General features: G+C 41.9%; 1 protein-coding gene across 9 annotated transcripts in view; it reads right to left on the reverse strand.

Moving 5' to 3' along the window:
- Positions 1–12,195, reverse strand: part of magi1b (membrane associated guanylate kinase, WW and PDZ domain containing 1b) — a 143,745-nt gene that overhangs the window by 58,768 nt on the left and 72,782 nt on the right. The window contains exon 1 of one of the 9 annotated variants that reach the window (XM_032514819.1): positions 10,703–11,016. The exons of the other annotated variants lie outside the window; for them this stretch is intronic. The gene's annotated coding sequence lies outside the window, so the exon portion shown is untranslated. Of the gene's footprint in view, positions 1–10,702; positions 11,017–12,195 lie in introns of those variants that run through there. 9 annotated transcript variants of the gene reach the window in all.

Below are 12,195 nucleotides of genomic sequence, written 5' to 3' on the forward strand. Positions count from 1 at the left end.
AGGTTGTGCCATTCTGTATAAAAGCAAAGGTAAAAACATGCAATGTGAGGACAGAGTTGTTCCGTCTTTAACACGGCAGCACACCACACACACACCACACACACACACACACACACACACACACCACACACACACACACACACCACACACACACAACACACCACACACACACACACACAAACAAAAACGTGGAGTGAATATAAGAATTACATTTACAGCAGAGTTTAAAAAAAACTGTTTGCTAACACTTAAGCCAAAACTACTTGGCAAGCTGGTTTTGAAGTTTATCTGGCACTGGTTGGTCAAAAATTGATTAATGCATCTTTAAACACTAAGATCATACGTATCAATGACAAATCATGCACCCAGTACAGCGTGGCGCACAGACCTTTTTTTGCGCAGTCAAACTAGAAAAAGTGGATTTGGACACGCCCTAAACGCAGCTGCGCCACGCACTTCACGCCCATGCGCTTAGGTCGCTAATATAGGGCCGTAGTGTTTCTGTTGAAAGGTAAAAACAGCTACTGCTACTATCTCAGGATTGGGCTAATCAACAACAGAAAGCATCCAGTTACACCACAATGTCTTTCAAACCACAATCAATATGTGACAGCGACTGGTCACAACCCTCGCTGTGACCTTGGCCTTCCCAGTTGGTCTACACCAGGGGTCTCAAACTCAACTTACTTGGGGGCCGCTGGAAGTAGAGTCTGGGTTTGGCTGGGCCGCAACAAGTATTCCAAAAAAACCCAACTATTTCCTCCAAACAGGGCGCGGAACTGCCGGTGCTATAAGCCCCTAGATCTGATATGGTTGGTGAATTTCACAACAACAGACATCACATTGTCAAACCTCAGGCATTTGCCGCAAAGAGTACTTAGCTAGCTTGACAACCGTTACGCCGCTGTCAGGAGACTACTACGGTAGCCCATAAGTGACAAGCGCAATGACAAAAAGTTTCAGAACGCGCGGGCCGCACTAACACTTAACTTTGATGTCAAGTAGGGGGCCACAAAATATCATCCCGCGGGCCGCAATTGGCCCCCGGGCCGCGAGTTTGAGACCCATGGTCTACACTGTCACTCAGCTTACAGAGGATCAATATCAAATTGCCTCCTTTCTGTCATCTTCCCGTCATCTCAACCGAATTGACTCAACTGAGGCGTTTAACCCTCATGTTTTCCTGGGCCAAATTAACCCATTTTCAGTAAAAAAAAAAAAATGTCACAAAAAATGGTCCGTTGGAAATGTCAACATTAAAAATATCAAAAAACTTTGGAAAAAAACACCCAAAACATAAAAGAGCACCCACAACATTGAAAAAGTGCCAAAAATGTGGGGAAAAGCGCTAATGTTTTTTTTAATGGTTGACAGGAAGACAACACAAGGGTTAAAGGCGCTGACACACCAACCCCATTATCGGCCGTCGGACAGTCTGGCGTCTCTTCAGTCAGAGGGGCCATCGGCTTTAATTTGGGCCAGTGCGACTTGTTGAATCGGTCAGTGAGCAGAATGAATGCCTCTAAAAATCTTTAAAACTGACCTTTGTCAATCAAAAAAACAGACAGATTCAGCAACTATGTGGCCTATTTCTTGCTTAAAATGTTTCCAGAAACAATTTTCGTGAACTTTTTGTTGTAAAATAACAAGATTGCATTCTAAATGAGCCGCCATTATGGTTGGCTTTGAAATTCGGGAGAAGCCAGACCCACATGACGCATTTGTCATTTCTAGAGTTTTTATTTTTTGGGCATCAAAAAAACGTACGCTCAAATTGGTGTCGCTTCCGTGTGTTCAGAGGCCCTTTTTGGACTGACGAAAGCCGAATGATCAGTCTGACTGCCTATGATTTAAATACTGCAAAACAAAATGGATTGCTTTACTGCACTTAATATATAGAAGCGCTTCACCTCTCCCCTTTTCAAGCACAACTAACGCTTACTGGCAGACAAATTCAAGCGCCTCATCTATATTTAATTGATGTCAGACTATTTTAAGGGGGCATCTGCCCTTCTAGTGAAATGATAGACTCAGACTAAGATTGTTGACATTTGTGAAGGCAGAGGATGACACTAAGATTAGACTTGAGAGTTATATTATATAAAAGACCAAAATGACTACATTGTTCAGTTATGCATTACTGAAACATCTTCCACAACACGATGAAAGACTGAGAGGTAAATTATGATCAGGAGGACAGGACAGAAATATGAAGCGAACAATGTGCTCAATATGGCGACAACTAAGTTTAAATGACATAGGAAAACATGTGATATTAAAATTAGCTGTCTTTCTTTAAAGCAATGGCATCAACACATATTGAAAATGTAAAAGGAGGCTGTACAGGCATGCACATGGCCACAACCCGGCTCCTAAAAATAACCATGTGTGAAAAATCTGTTTATTTCCTACGCTTGCGTTTCCCCAGAGCAAAAGAGCACCCTGGGCACGCATATTCCCCAGGCCTGGCCTTGCATTTAAGCTGCGACCTACATTTGATTCCCTCCACAAGGACAACTTTGGGCTTGACTCCTTCGATGACTCTGGGTTTATAGCTGGGAGTCATGGTGTTGTCTTGTTCGCCATCTTCATTGGATCCAGTTTGGTGGCGTAAATTGGCTTTTTTTGTAAGTGTGTCTTCTTCTTTTCTAAATATCACCACTTTTTTGAGTTTGAAAGATGTACGTGAACCAAACTGTAGTACGTCTTTTATATTAGTACCAGGTTTCCTTCTGTTTTTGCGGACTCCAAACCCAGCCAAACAGCTTTAGAGAAAAAAGAATGAACATGACTGGTTCTACCAAATGAAATACAGATCCAGGTGAATGTATCCAAATATCCTTGAATGTCACTCTTCAGACAGTGGAACCTGTCACAGCACTGTGGTAAAAACATGCTAACTCTTTGTTTGCTGAACAATCTAGAAGGAGGACCGTGCTCTGAGCCCAAGGCTCCAAAGACCTTGAGGGAAGTACTACTGAGTAATTACTCCACCAAAAACCAAGTTTTAAATATCCACAAGCAAAGAACATGTGCCGCTACAAAATGTATAAAACGGAAACACTGTTTCACAGCTGATTGGTAAGAACAACCATACCAATGATCCAAAGTAAATGAAACTATAAATAAAATGGTTGAGCAATCGGTTTATAACTAACTTGGATTTATCTAAAAAAATTCTCTTTGCCTAAAACTGACTCTTACACCAATGACACTGGCCACCTCACATTACAGTTTAGATTCGCTTTCCGAGCTCGAACTTGATCCAACCGGACCTGCAGGCCGGGCCGATGTGTCCCGCAACTATCCTTGTGCCAGGCCCTTGATCAAGCATTTGTGTTTTTTCGGCCAGTGTGTCGACATGCAGACATGCGAAGGACAGTATTAATTAGCTGATTGAGACAAGAAAGTCTCCTATATGTTCCAGGGCTTTGATTATGTTGCTGCCTTGATCTGTCACCCACACTATTCGGCTGAGGGAGCTAGGGCTGAGTTTTTTTCTTTATGTTTCTCCATTTGGATCTATTTGAGATCCATTCCATTCTGAATTTAAAGAAACAGCGCAGTTTACATTTTGGGTAGGGTCGGGCTTGTGTCACTGCTGATGACAAAACAGCATCAAATAAGACCAATTGGGTGCACACATACCCTGAATGTATGATTCCTGTATACTTTGCAATATTCACATTACATGGAATTAGTGTGTCTTGGCAGCATAGATCCAGTATAATAATGTTTATGACAGGTTACTAGTAGTCTCAAAATTCTTGGAGGGGTTTAAAATGACTGTTGTGAAATCTAATTGGCAATGGCATGGCAAACTACACTTATGTTATTCCTCATCATGCCCCACTAAAGATTAAGCGCTCTGTGTCCTGTTGCTGGACCTGGAATACTTAACACAAAGAAGGAAGGTGACTTGACCAACTCAACTCAAGTTTTAAGAAAAAACACCTAAGCAAACATTGTGACATTTAAGATGTGCCTAAAACGGCTGTTTTTAAAAACATGTCTGCATAGGCCAAGAAGACTAAGATAATTATGAAATTTGCGTATATTCTGATAATTTCAGACACATTGGGACTTAAAAGACAAATAATGCGACCAAAAACTTTACAGTTTCTCAAACAACAAATAATCCAGACAGTTGGGCCTTTAGAGTATGCCCACAGCAGACCAACAGTTACACAGACTTCAGTATGACCTAGATACAAATCGTCTACAAAAGTCAGAGAATCAACATGCACTATAAGGTGGAAAACACCTAGAATTCAGAGTATTGTGGGTTAATTTTGTAGGTAATTGGATGTGTGGGATTGAAAATAACATGTAAAAAAAACAATGTGAAAGATTATTTGTTTCAACATACCATGGTGAACTGATCAGCGCCATGATTGAGAAGTAGGCCATCATAAATGTGTTTGGAATGATTCATTATCATAAGTGTTCTATTAATAGGCCTAGCTATTCTTATTCGGCTTGTGTGCTGCCATGCAGGTCATACAGGACAGGAGTTATTTGAAAGAGTTAATTTTAACTACTTTGCGACTGCCATGGAAAAAAAAGCTCACAAACTGACAATTCTTCACAAGACACATGAATCACCAACAGAGTTAAATGTATGTGCTAGGTTAGAGAAGAAGCTGCTATCTGCAAAGCTTGATTAACATTTTCATGAGCATGACCCAGTGGATAGCACAGGCAACTTGTGGTATTCACTCCGTCTGCTGCCCTCAACTCCCTCTCTCCGTTCTGCCAGCAGCTCTCTTTATTAATCTTTAAGCCACTAGTCATCTACTCTTACTTTTATACAAAGAATCATGAGGAAGTTATTACCACAGACGCCTCCACCCAGCCTCTGAGCTGCTCATTTGTGCTTTCCCTGTCTCTAGTACGTTGGCAGATGTCACGACTGTCTGTGTGGATGGGCAAAACTGTTCCTGCTTTCGCCTTTGACTGGAGGACAACTGTGGTTTTTCTCAAGCCGGACTGTGTCCTGCCAAATGCCCAAACTCATTTTGCTGCTCTGATGTTGATGATGTAATCATGTAATCCAAAAGTACACTAAATAACTGCTGCTTCATTCCTCTTGGCTGCCACACTCATTTAAAGGTCCCATGGCATGAAAATTAAGCTTTATGAGCTTTATTTTTCAACATTAATATGAGTTCCCCCCAGCCTGCCTATGGTACCCCAGGGGCTAGAAATGGTGATAGGTGTAAACCGAGCCCTGGGTTGGGCCGAGCTCAGATGGGCCGATCTGGAAACTTATGAGGTCATAAGGGGCAAGGTTACCTCCTCTTTCTCTGCTTTGTCCGCCAAGAGAATTTGGCCTACCCAAGAAAGAGAGACACATTATGGCAAGAGACAGCAAAGTGGCAGTTGGTTAAGGCCACACCCCCAGCCTCCACCTTGTCTTTTTTACTTAAAGCATTTTTCTTCCTTGTTAAAACTAAATTACCCATCAAGGCTTGTCCGCTTGTCCGGAACCAGAACAAGTGGAGTTTTTGTAGGGAAAGTGGAAGAGATATGGACTTGCCCCACTGGACAAGTTAAAACTCAAACAACATAAAATGCCATGTTACTTCTTGTTATGCGCCACTCATCACTAGGGTTGGGTACCAAACTCTGTACTGACTGAATAACATTGGTACTACCAAGGACGGATTCACTTTAAATCAAACGGTGCCAAATTTTGGTACCTGAGAGCGCATAAGCGCGAGCATATCTGACTTCTCTGCATCCTGACAGCAAGCTCCAACACACAGAGAGAGAGAGAGAGAGAGAGAGAGAGAGAGAGAGAGAGAGAGAGAGAGAGAGAGAGAGAGAGAGAGAGCTGTGGTGCCGACGGAGCGAAACAACACTGACTTTGTTAAAGTCCCAGTGAGTCACAGCAATGCCGATAAAGCGGTTGCAAGTGTGTTTACACTTTTCAATACTCCACGCAGACAGCGTCTATAACGGCGAGGTGAAAGCTGTCACCGTCTGGGTTAACGGGACTTCCTCCGGCAGGCAGCACTGCGTTCCCTATGCCCTATTGACTGACTGACTGACAGGTAGAGGTTGTGGTGCAAGGTAACTTTAATTCCATAGCACATTCAAGCAACAAGGCAATTAAAAAACACTTTACATAAAACTTTAAAAAACAGTTTAACAAGAGATAGAAAATAAAAACAGAATAGGATACAAATACGAGAATAAAGTGCAGTGTAAGAAATGAATAATTAGCCTATTAGATCGTTTGTACAGGCTGGATGGGGAGAGGAGAGGGAGGTGTTCTATTTTGTGTGTTGTGTAAAATGTTCTAAATAAATATCAAAAGGTTATTAGAAAGGGAATGTACCGGGAAAAAAAGACTCCCGGTACCGTACCACAAAAAAAGTGGACAGTACCCAACCCTACTCATTACCTCTATTTTACCAATTTTATTTTACCGATGTGAAACAAATTTCTGGCACACCGGCGTGCAAAGTATTACTTTGTACTACAGAGCCTGGAGATCCTCTTTCCTTGTTCCAAGGGAATCTATTCTTGGGTTTGTTTCTATCGTTTCAGCTGAATTTTATTAATGTTGATAGTGTTTGGATGCTTTCAATGGTTTGTTCGAATTCTGCATTGGCAAACAATTTTTTTTTAATTATTATATACCTCTACACGGGCAAGTGACTTTTCTGCATGGCCAAGTGAAACGTAAATATCCTTTGTCCATAGGACAAGTGCCGCAAAACGTTAATGTCCAGCCCTGCCCATGATGCAAAGCAACAGCCGGCAATTTGATTAAAGATTTGGTCGTGTTTTACCCGCGTCTGCTATTGTAGCCCGGAGTCACTAGGCTCAAACAGAGATGAGTTACAGAGGGCAGGTGAGGTCACTACTCCACACTCCTGTAAAACAGTCTTCGACTTCCCCTCTAACTAATCACCTTAAACATGAAAATGTTTGTAATGTGTAATAAAACAAACCAATATCATTTAATCCTCTGGGCTCAGCAGGTTTAGAATACTGAATAATATTTCTCATGTATTTAGATTAATAGCTTGATAAGCATGACAAAAATATAACACTTTCTAAGAGGACTACGGACAAATAATGTGTTTTTTTTAAACATTTTTTGTGTCTTATTTACATTAATTAAATAAATCACAGCAGAGTCGGAGCTGCGGAGAACGCACTATAAAATGCCCTGCAGGTTGAAGCATAATTCACTTGTTTTAATGTAAACCTTTTTTGGAAGTTGCCATGCCGGTATGACATAAGCTATGGACGATTCTGGACAGAGGCGATAATTTCATCAGCTCATCATAACCTGTGGGTAAAGACACTGATGATGATCTGTCTCATTTTGAACAACTCCTCAAGTCAGCTAGAGACCAACTAGAGTAAGTGTAAATATTCCCTAATTGTTTTTAAAGAATACTGCTTAGATTTGTATACATTGACAACAATATCAAAGCACGCCACATTGATCCATGTGTCTGAAAACACCATCGGACCCCAGAGAGTCAAAGGGTGAAATTGGTCCTGTATTGTGAAAGAACGCAGTAACCGGCAGCTGCAAACCGGGCTGCAATGTTATCCTATGGGGCAAACGCACATCGCCAATTTATGTCTGCTTTTTCTGCCACTGACAGGCTCAGATTGTTATTATAATAGTCTGACAACATTATGTAAAGGTTCCCTACAGAGATAGACCTTTTTGGTTAACCAGAAACAGGACATGGAACGTATTCTTTAACAAGAAGATCGACCTCAGTAGGGGTCCTTTCCATAATTTTGTCAGACACAACAATAATCTGAGCATGTCAGTGGCAAAACAAGCACTTTCCTGACATCACTTGTGGATATAAATTGAAGATGTAGGTGAAGTGCACATTAACTCTCTCCGCATATTTCATGTGACAAAGTGGAGCGAAGGGGTGGAGCACTGGGCCAATGTGATATGAACACTAACAGTTCTGGCTCCGTCTCTAATAAAGATGAGTGGCTCAACATATAGCAAGCAAATGTTTTACCCAAGTCATAGTCTAGATTAAGTGAAAATGAAATTGCCCCGTGCACTGCATCATGCTTCTTAGAAATAAAACATGATGACTGTGTTACATTAAAGGCAGTCGTAGTAGTGCTGATGAATTAGCCAGCTGTACAGTATCTTTCAAAGAGTCAAGTTATTGCACTTCCAAGTCAAACTCATCGCATGTATGCCATTTACTATATTTCCTACACAAAAAACACACTACGAAACTATGCAAAATCACAATTTACCACCATTTCACCGTTTCTTACTATAACATACATAAACACTTTTACTCTCAAGGTGTTTATGGTTTTTCGACGTCTTTCTGTCATGGGTTAACACAGGAGGACTGTAATGGAGGTAACACACATTGCTGTGTATACCATACAATCAGAGGGCTGGGCGATATAGAAAAAAAATAAAAATATCACAATTAGTTGACCAAATACCTAGATGTCGATATTGCGACAACATTGTATGGTTGACTATTGGTGCTTTCACAAAATGAGATTTTGATAAATAATCTCCAGAAATGATTTCATGATTTAGTATGTAATGTAAATAATAGAACCGCTAGGTATGATCAGAAAATCACATCCGTCTACTAAAAAGCAGCCTGTAAAACCAGGAAAAGACAACACTTACCATATTACCATATTACCATATTACGATATCCAAAATCTAAGATGATATCTAGTCTCATATCGCGATATCGATATAACATCGATATATTGCCCAGCCTTATACAATCATATCTATTTTTTTTCTGATGTAACCTGGGAAACATGGTTTTACAAACTGGTTATGTGTAGGTTAACTGTAACATCTACTTTGCGGAAATAAGTTGCCATGTAAAGAATATTGTATGTAGCTGTTAGATTCTAATAGAGACACAATATGGGTAATGGCCCTGCCTTGAAAATCTGGCAACATTCATACACCCAACTGTTGTGCATAAGCTATTACAGACACATTTCTCTAAATCTCCACAAATAACATGCTTCGATGTCAAGCTAACCAGCTAGTCCACATCTTCCAAGAAGATACTGAGGCATGTCTTTATGGATCATTTTCAAGACACACACGACTGCATGCATGTGCGTACACACAAACACAAGGGGAGGGCTAGCAGACTGCCGTCATATTCCCAAACCAAAACAGATCCATCCACCATCTTTGCCACAGCTTGCCTGCCAGTGCTTCTTTTTTGTGAAAAACATGCACATGAACACAGACACACACACAAATGCAACTGGGGTGACGAGCTGACTGGGTTTTGTCAGCTCTGCAGGGGGATGGAGCCATCTGTCCCAGGAAAGGGTTAATCCAACCAAAAGCACAGGCCACTGATACCAGCATTTTCCAGTCCTCAAATTTGTAGCTACATTCTGGCTAGGTTTTTTTTTTTTTTGGCGTTTTAGTGTTGTGGGTAGTAGGAAGGGTTCCAGTCTCCGGCTTAACGGACACACCAACCATCCCACTTGATTCTTCAAACCACAAAAAGCTCAGTCCTCTCCATGTGGTGTTGGCAGGGAATTAAATGTTGAAGGGGGGCAGTTTTAGCTATGCTTTTTCAATGCTTGGGAACGGATGCCTTTCATTTGGGATGGTGTGTTTTGTGTCAGGGGAGGGTATTTGTACTGCTCTGGCTGGCCAAAAGAGGCTTGCAATGAAGAGACAATTCACACGCACCACAATAGATCAAAACAGGCCTTTCTCTGGACCTGTGACATGCTCATTTTTCCCCCTTCATAAGCAGTGCTTTCAGCTCTAAATGAATCCCATACAGAGGCCGGAGGACCGGGGGAAGGGAAGATAGAGAGATTAGAATAAGAAAAAACCTGAAGGGCCAGCAGTGCAGTGTGAAGCTAAATCAGCCAGAAACCTGCCTGAAAATGCCCCCCGCACACACACACACACACACACAGCCGGCCTTTGTCTTTTTATTCCACCCAGAAAAAAAGCACCACGGGCAAGCTACTAACTACAGCAACATGGAAATGGAAAAGAGAGGTTTTAAAACGATACATTTAGAGGGGCAGGGAGAGAGTGAGGATGAAATGATAGAGATGAGAGGGGGGGTCAGCCAGACACGAGATGGATCGAGAGGGAAAGAAAGAAGGAGGGAGGATGAAGGAGAGGCAGAAGCTAATCTTAGCATCCTGGAAGCTCCAGACAGACAAACAGACAGGCAGCAGTTTGCTGCTGGAGGTAATGGCTTCCAATGTGATGAAGCATGTCAACAGATCACATCGCCTTAATACAGACATTGCAGAGCTGGAGCGCTTCCACCACAAACACACATACTGTACACACACACACACACACACACACACACACACACACACCACACACACACACACACACGGTAAGTGACACTTTGCACAAACACACACACACACACACAGGCATCAAACCGGGGCACAGATAAACACACACAGACACACGCATACCTGAGACAGACAGACGCAGACAGACACACACAGCTTCCGTTTGACCACAACACATCAGCCTCCATTACTGCCAGCAATGTGCCTCCGTCTCTCTTGCTCTGCTCCTGATGCCTTCCGCCTGATGAACAGCCATCCTTTCCGCCTGCCTCTCCATCTCGCTACATCTCAACCCCCAACCATTAAATTACAGCAACCCTCAACATCCCTCCTCAAAATAAATCACAAAACATAATACCTCAGAGCCTGTGAGGGGCTTCTTGTCTTACAGTCCAAAGAACAACACCACGTCGACAGGAGACAGTGGAAGAAAAACAAAAAAATCCAATCAGGTGTGGATGAGTGGAAGAAAACCCAGTGCAGATTCACTTTTCCTTCTCCTTTCCACCCTCCCCGTCCTCCCGTGTGTCTGTCCTCTGTCCAGCTTTGGCTTTGTGATGCTAAGCTAATGGGAGCTAAGCAGCATCTACACATTGGCTTATAGTGTGCTCCATCTCATACCCACACACACACAAATGTTAGGCTTCTGTTTCTCTCTCTCTCTCTCTCTCACTGACTGATCCCCGCTGTCTCCCGTCTCGCAGGCACCCACATGCACCCGCCCACTTCCCCCTTCTCTCTCTCTCCCTCCAATCCTCTTGCCTGTTCACCCATACCTTCTTTTTTCTCTTCCCGTTTCTTTTTGCCCAACCCCAGCCATTGATTATACTCAAAAACTCATACACATGCTCTGGGTGTTTAACAACTTCTAGACAACTCATCCTTGACCAACATGTGAAGAGGACAAGAGTCAGGAAGAATAGTAAAGGCAAGGAGGTCTTAGGATTCATACAAGATTTAACATAAAATATTAACTAACCAAAACTGATTATGCTTAGTCAAACTGTCCAACTGGCACACATCTGTGCATGTACAAGTTAAAGAAAAAAAGACAACTCTGCATATGTAGGATTCCTTTGTTATGCTTTATGGCCAAAGGAGGGGGTTGGGAACAGCAGTGAGACAATGCAAAAGGGAGGTCAACAGTGTATGTTATGTGCCATATTCTGTCAGATACTGCTTAAATGCGTCCCAAATCCATACTTACTAATACTACTTCTAAGCTGGTGTTTAATTGTAAGATTCACAAAAGTAAGACGTAAGTTAGTATGCATACTACATTTACTTGATTGTTGAGTGTAGTGTTGATGGACACTTTTGTTCCACAATGCAATGTGTAAGGATGTCCCCGATTCAGAATTGTGTCAGTTGAATCGGATATGGCTGTTCAATATGATTATTTAACTATTCGTTCCTTTTTTAGCGTTAAGGTAACCTTATTCAGTATCAAGTACAATTTATTCAACTGCCAGATTTTTGAACATGGTTTGGCGAGACATTCAGGCTGAAAAAGAAGTAACAAAGTACACAAGCCAAGAGGTACAACTCAGAAGAGGAAACTCAATAAAATATCTTACACTATATAACAAAAACTTTTGCAGGCACTAAATATTAAATAAAAACCAGAGACTATATATCGTATTAAGTTGCTGTGACCTGTAACTTCACCACTTCTAAGCGTAAGGCCAGGCATCTGCCTCTCTGGGTCCGGTTCTGCAGCTGCCTGTACCCATCACTGACCTCTTCACCAAGCGGACAGGATGACTTGATGTAGTGGATTGAACGTGATTGTATGTATTGTGTTATTACTAGTGCAGTGCCATTGAAATAATGTCTGTTTTGGAACGTGCC

The sequence above is a fragment of the Etheostoma spectabile genome, chromosome 4 (genome assembly GCF_008692095.1).
Source record: "Etheostoma spectabile isolate EspeVRDwgs_2016 chromosome 4, UIUC_Espe_1.0, whole genome shotgun sequence".
NCBI classification, from domain to species: Eukaryota; Metazoa; Chordata; class Actinopteri; order Perciformes; family Percidae; genus Etheostoma; species Etheostoma spectabile.